Source organism: Carcharodon carcharias, chromosome 2 (genome assembly GCF_017639515.1).
Source record: "Carcharodon carcharias isolate sCarCar2 chromosome 2, sCarCar2.pri, whole genome shotgun sequence".
Taxonomy (NCBI): domain Eukaryota; kingdom Metazoa; phylum Chordata; class Chondrichthyes; order Lamniformes; family Lamnidae; genus Carcharodon; species Carcharodon carcharias.
This window is the reverse complement of record NC_054468.1, coordinates 8,465,676-8,472,250: the sequence shown is the minus strand read 5'-3', so window position 1 is coordinate 8,472,250 and position 6,575 is coordinate 8,465,676. Positions and strand designations below refer to the sequence as shown.

The window sequence follows — 6,575 nt, the reverse complement described above, 5'->3', positions numbered from 1 at the left end:
GGCTGTGAATGGTCTTGCACAGCCAAGAGCCAGAGAGGGAGGTGGAATCAATAGTTAGGAAAAGGTAGTCGGGTGGTTTGTGTCCCCTTCATCAGGGTTTAATAATCAGTAAAGGCCCTTGCTATCTATTAGATAATGAGGTTCCTGTGGGTGTTACTGGCAAGGCCAGCTTTTATTGACCTGAGAAGCTGCTGATGAACTTGAAATGCTGACAGCAGGTTTAATACCAATGGCTGGTCCAGCCTTTCAGAGGGTAGCTAAAGAAATACAATGAAGGCAGCTCACCACCACCTTCTCAAGGGCAATTATGGATGGGCAATAACTGCTGGCCCAGCCAGAGAAGCCCACATCCTGTGAATGAATGAATAAATAAATAAATAACTCAATTTTCATGGAGCAGGAGACACATAGAGACCCAGGGTGGGTAAAGGCAACTGGTCCCTAAAGAGACACGAGTGAACAAACTTGATTTTAATCAGAGTCCAACAGCTTCACCGTCACTGATACTAAGACCAGCTGAAAATTCTCAACCTGCCATCATGGGCGGTTTGTTACTGTGACCTCCTGCTGGTGGTTTGAGCCTCGGTTTCCAGCACTGTCTGTCCCTGTCGGCTGTGCGAGGGAAGCAGGAAAGTGGGAAATGGTCACGGCTGAGCTGCCTTCACTGCCAGTGCTAAACGTGCAAGAAACGGACGTGTGGTTGGCGGTGCTGATAGCTGCCGCTCACCACTACAGCTCACAGTGTGACAAGCCCAATACATGCTGTGGATGGGAGGAGAGGGACCGATGGAAATGCCTGTAGGTGGCCAGGAGGGCCAATGAGTGCATGCTGGATTTCTTCAGGGAGATGAAAACCCACAGCAGCGAGCCCTTCACAGAACGTGGGACACTCCTTGATCCCGCCGATGCTGCAGACAGCAATACGCTTTTGATAACTGTGTGTGAGACAAACTGGTCTGGGTTCGACCGGACCTTGGAGAACTCACAAAGGTGACCAAGGTGCAGACAGACCGGCAAGTTCCTGAGAAGGCCTATCACTCCAGGCCATGCCCAGAACCTACCCCAGTCACCGAAGGAGAGTTGTAACCCGCCAAATATGGCTGCAGGCTCTCCTTCTGGAACGGGTGAAGGATGAAGCGGTTTCAATAATTTGTTTGCGATTGCACCAAGTCAAGTGGGTGTTTAAAAATACCTGGGGCCAGTAGTACCACAGACACCCAAATATAACAAGTGGCTGATCCATAAGGACCATTAGATTACAAGGGACCTGTCCAGCCACCCACCTTACCCTAAGTGAATAAACATCAAAACATTGCTGTCTGTGATCTAACACACTCTAAGTCTCTTGGAGTATCTTGCTTCATTAAGCAAGGCTATGGGCCAAGTGCTGGTAAATGGGATTAGGTAGGTAGGGTCAGGTGTTTCTCACGTGTCGGTGCAGACTCGATGGGCCAAAGGGCCTCTTCTGCACTGTGATTCTGTGAAGTCCTGTTCACCTATCATCCCCCCTCCGTGCTCGCCAATGTAATGTACAATGTGGTTCTCAGTCCAGCGATACCTCAGTCTTAAAATTCTTATTCTCATGTTCAAATCCCTCCATTGGCTCGGCCACACCCCCCCCCCTCTATTTCTGTATCCTTCCCCAACCCTACAGCCCTACAAGATCTCTGTCGTCCTCCATTTCTGAAATTTCTAGCATTCCTGATGTTCATCCTTTCACCATTGGTGACTATGCCTTGGGCTGGGCCATAAATGCTGGAATTCCCTTCATAAGCTTCTCCACCTCTCTAACTCTCTCCTTCATTAAGACAGCCCTTAGAACCTAGCTCTTTCAACTCTTGTGCTCTTGCTATTGGTGAGTTTGGAGGCAGGAAGAGCACTTAATTAGGCAGGATGATGGGGTATCCGAACCCCCCTGCCTTCCTGCCTCAGCCAGAATTAAGTTCTGGGTGGGAGATCCCATGGTCGACCCTCCCATTCCACTGCCAGTTGAGACCATTAAATGGCCAACTAATGACCCCTTAAGGGCCTCTTCTGGCCCCCGCTGGTATTAAGCTAGCAGCAGGTGGCCCTGTCACTATGCAGCATGCACCCCGCACCCCCATCGCACTCCGTGACTCCAACCCCGTGAAATCTGCACCCCCCCCCACCCCCCGCCACATTACCTAACTGTGCACTGGGTCTCTCTGAAATCCTGGGACATGGGTGCCTGTCCTTCCAGCAATAGCCACAGCCTCCCCAGAGAAGCTGCTGAGCACAAGGGCTGTCAGCTTCTGGTTGGCCGGTCGCTCTTGGTAGGTGAGACTTCTGTCCCCGGGGTCTTGATTCCAGGGCAAGGCCCGCTGCTGGCCTCGCCACTGCCTGGTTGTCATGTGGTCCAGCTGGCCTTTCCGAAAAGGGGGTCCCTCGCTGGCTCTCCGGCCGGCTGGCAAGACCCCCGATACCTCAACAAGATTCCGCCCTTTGACTGAGCTTTTAGTCATCTCAACTAACATCTCCTTACGTGTCCCAGCGTCACAATTTGTTTATGCTCCCCTGAAGCACCATGGGACATTTTACTTTGTTAAAGGTGCCAAAAAAAAGCAAGTTTTTGTTGTTGGGCGTATGGCCTGCCTGGTATGACTCTAAGAGTCAGACACCAAACAGGGTTGATCCCGCTCTCTCTCTCTCTCTAATTGTGATACTTCAGTTCCTCCTGGGTTATTGAGGGAGGCCAATCAGCCTGGATTCTGATTCCTATATGGAGTGACACCTGGTGCAAAATGCACATGACATTGGCTGAACGTGGGTTTAGGTTTAACGTGAGGCACCATGTTTGAAGAGTCCACTGACCCTTGCTGTCTGGGCTCACACACACGAAGGATAACTGTTTAGGATAGGATATGGAGGCACTGACAGTGTTGTAGCTACTGTGCCCCAGCATTAAATCAACATCAGTCAGGTGCAATCAGGGTCTGTATGCACAACAGGGGCTGTGAGAAATCTAATGTTTAAATTCAATGAGGTGTATAATTAGAGTTTTGCTTCTGATAAACTGAGAGGAAGGAAGTGTTGATTTTGACAGTCTAATTTTAGGAGAGAACAGATGAATATAACTTGAATTCTTCACATAGAGGAGTATTGTGTCAGCAGCAGCTCATTAATTGTCAGAGCCTCTCTGAGTTTATCACGGGGGAGGCTATTATGTAGTGAGTTCAGACCAGCGTATCTGACCCCAGTAATACTGACCCTTCTTCCAACAAACTGCAGCATTTCTGTTTGAAATGGGATTTGGGAAGGTCCATAAAATGATGACCAAGGATGAGACCAAGACTGGGAGGTTTGAGCTATCAGGAAAGGATGAATAGACTGGGGCCCCTTTTTCTAGGAAAGAGAAGAGTCAGGGGGTGGACTGGAGGAGGCCATTCATCCCTTCGAGCTTCTGCTGCCACCCAGTGAGATCATGATGGACCTGTGACCTAATTGCATATACCCACATTTGTTCCATATAGAAATATAGGAAATAGGAGCAGGAGTAGGGTATTTGGCCCATTGAGCCTGCTCTGTCATTCAAACAGATCATGGCTGATCATCTACCTCGATGCCAGTTTTCCCCACTATCCCCATATCCCTTGATGTCATTATTATTCAGAAATCTATCGATTTCTGTTTTGAACATGCTCAATGATTAAGCTTCCACAGCCCTCTGGGGTAGAGAATTCCAAAGATTCACCACCCTCGAGGTGAAGAAATTCACCCTCATCTCGGTCTTAAATGGCCTGCCTCTTAGTCTGAGACTGTGACCCCTGGTTTTAGACTCACCAGCCAGGGGAAACATCCTATCCAGATTTACCCTAGGGGGGGCAATGGCATAGTGGTAGTGGTAATCCAGAGACCCCAGGGTAATGCTCTGGGGACCCGGGTTCAAATCCTGCCATGGCAGGTGGTGGAAGTTGAATTTCATTAAAAAAAATCTGGAAATAAAAGTCTCGAACCCATCTGGTTCACTAATGTCCTTTAGGAAAGGAAATCTGCTGTCCTTACCTGGTCTGGCCTACATGTTGTTGATCTTAAAATGCCCCCTGAAATAGCATAACAAGCACACTATCACAAAAAAGAATTGAAAAATCCCTGGATATGTCTTGTCCCAGCAGCAGGACAGACCCAGCAGAGGTGGGGGCACAGTGGTATACAGTCGGAGAGAGTTGCCCTGGGAATCCTCAATATCGACTGCAGACCCCATGAAGTCTCATGGCATCAGGTCAAAAATGGGCAAGGAAACCTCCTGCTGATTACTGCCCTCCCTCAGCTGATGAATCAGTGCTCCTCCATGTTGAACACCAGTTGGAGGAAGCACTGAGGGTGGCAAGGGCGCAGAATGTACTCTGGGTGGGGGACTTCAATGCTCATCACCAAGAGTGGCTCGGTAGCACCACTACTGACCGAGCTTGCCGAGTCCTAAAGGACGTAGCTGCCAGACTGGGTCTGCAGCAGGTGGTGAGGGAAAAACATACTTGGCCTCATCCTCACCAACCTGCCTGCATCTGTCCGTGACAGTATCGCTAAGCATGGTCACTGTGCAGTCATTGGGGAGACGAAGTCCCACCTTCACATTGAGGATACTTCCCCCCACTACCAGCATGCTAAATGGGATAGATTTCGAACAGATCTAGCATCTCAAGACTGGGTATCCATGAGGTGCTGTGGGCCATCAGCAGCAGCAGAATTGTACTCGAACACAATCTGTAACCTCATGGCCCAGCATATCCCCCACTCTACCATTATCATCAAGCCAGGGGATCAACCCTGGTTCAATGAAATGTGTCAGGACCAGCATGAGGCAAGTGATAGGCAGAGTTAAGTGATCCCAAAACCAACTGATCAGACCTAAGTTCTGCAGTCCTGCCACATCCAGTCATGAATGGTGGTGAACAATTAAACATCTCACTGGAGGAGGAGGCTCCACAAATATCCCCATCCTCAATGATGGAGGAGCCCAGCACATCAGTGCAAAAGATAAGACTGAAGTATTTGCTGCAATCTTTAGCCAGAAATGCTGAGTGGATGATCCATCTAAGCCTCCTCCAGAGATACTGAGCATCACAGATGCCAGTCTTCAGCCAATTCGATTCACTCCACGTGATATCAAGAAATGGCTGAAGGCACTGAATACTGCAAACGCTATGGGCCCTGACAATATTCCAGCAATAGTACTGAAGACTTGTGCTCCAGAACTTACCACACCCCTAGCCAAGCTGTTCCAGTACAGCTACAACACTAGCATCTACCCGGCTATGTGGAAAATTGCCCAGGTATGTCCTGTACACAAAAAGCAGGACAAATCCAACCCAGTCAATCACCACCCATCAGTCTACTCTCGATCATCAGTAAAGTAATGGAAGTGGTCATCAACAGTGCTATCGAGCAGTACTTGCTTAGCAATAACCTGCTCACTGATGCCCAGTTTGGGTTCCACCAGGGCCACTCAGCTCCTGACCTCATTACAGCCTTGGTTCAAACATGGACAAAAGAGCTGAACTCTTGGGGTGAGGTGAGAGTGACTGCCCTTGACATCAAGGCAGCATTTGACCGAGTGTGGCATCAAGGAGCCCGAGCAAAACTGGAGTCAATGGGAATCAAGAGGAAAACTCTCCACTGGTTGGAGTCATACCTAGCACAAAGGAAGATGGCTGTGGTTGTTGGAGGTCAATCATCTCAGCTCCAGGACACCACTGCAGGAGTTCCTCAGGGTAGTGTTCTCGGCCCAACCATCTTCAGCCGCTTCATCAATGACCTTCCTTCCATCATAAGGTCAAAGTGGGGATGTTCACTGATGATTGCACAATGTTCAGCACCATTCGCAATTCCTCAGATCCTGAAGCAGCCCATGTTCAAATGCAGCAAGACCTGGACAATATCCAGGCTTGGGCTGACAAGTGGCAAGTAACATTCACGCCACACAAGTGCCAGGCAATGACCATCTCCAACAAGAGAGAATCTAACCGTCTCCCCTTGTTGTTCAATGACTGTCACTGAAACCCCCACTATCAACATCCTGGGGGTTGCCATTGACCAGAAACTGAACTGGACTAGCCATATAAATACTGTGGCTACAAGAGCAGGTCAGAGGCTAGGATTTGTGTAATGAGTAACTCACCTCCTGACTCCCCAAAGCCTGTCCACCATCTACAAAGCACAAGTCAGGAGTGTGATGGAATACTGCCCACTTTCCTGGATGAGTGCAGCTCCTACAACACTCAAGAAGCTGGATACTGTCCAGGACAAAGCAGCCGCTTGATTGACACCTCATCCACAAACATTCACTCCCTCCATCACCGACGCACAGTAGCAGCAGTGTGTACCATCTACAAGATGCACTGCAGGAATTCACCAAGCCTCCTTCAACAGCACCTTCCAAACCCACAACACTACCATCTAGAAGGACAAGGGCAGCAGATAGATGGGAACACCATCACCTGGAAGTTCCCCTCCAAGCCACTCGCCATCCTGACTTGGAAATATATCGTCGTTCCTTCACTGTCGCTGGGTCACAATCCTGGAATGTGTGGATTTTGAGCAGTCGGTGGCAACCATCC

The 6,575-nt window shown here is 49.3% G+C and overlaps 1 pseudogene; it reads left to right on the top strand.

Annotated features, from left to right (window-relative positions):
- Positions 1–640: 640 nt before the first annotated feature.
- LOC121273206 lies at positions 641–1,128 on the top strand (annotated as a pseudogene).
- Positions 1,129–6,575: the final 5,447 nt, after the last annotated feature.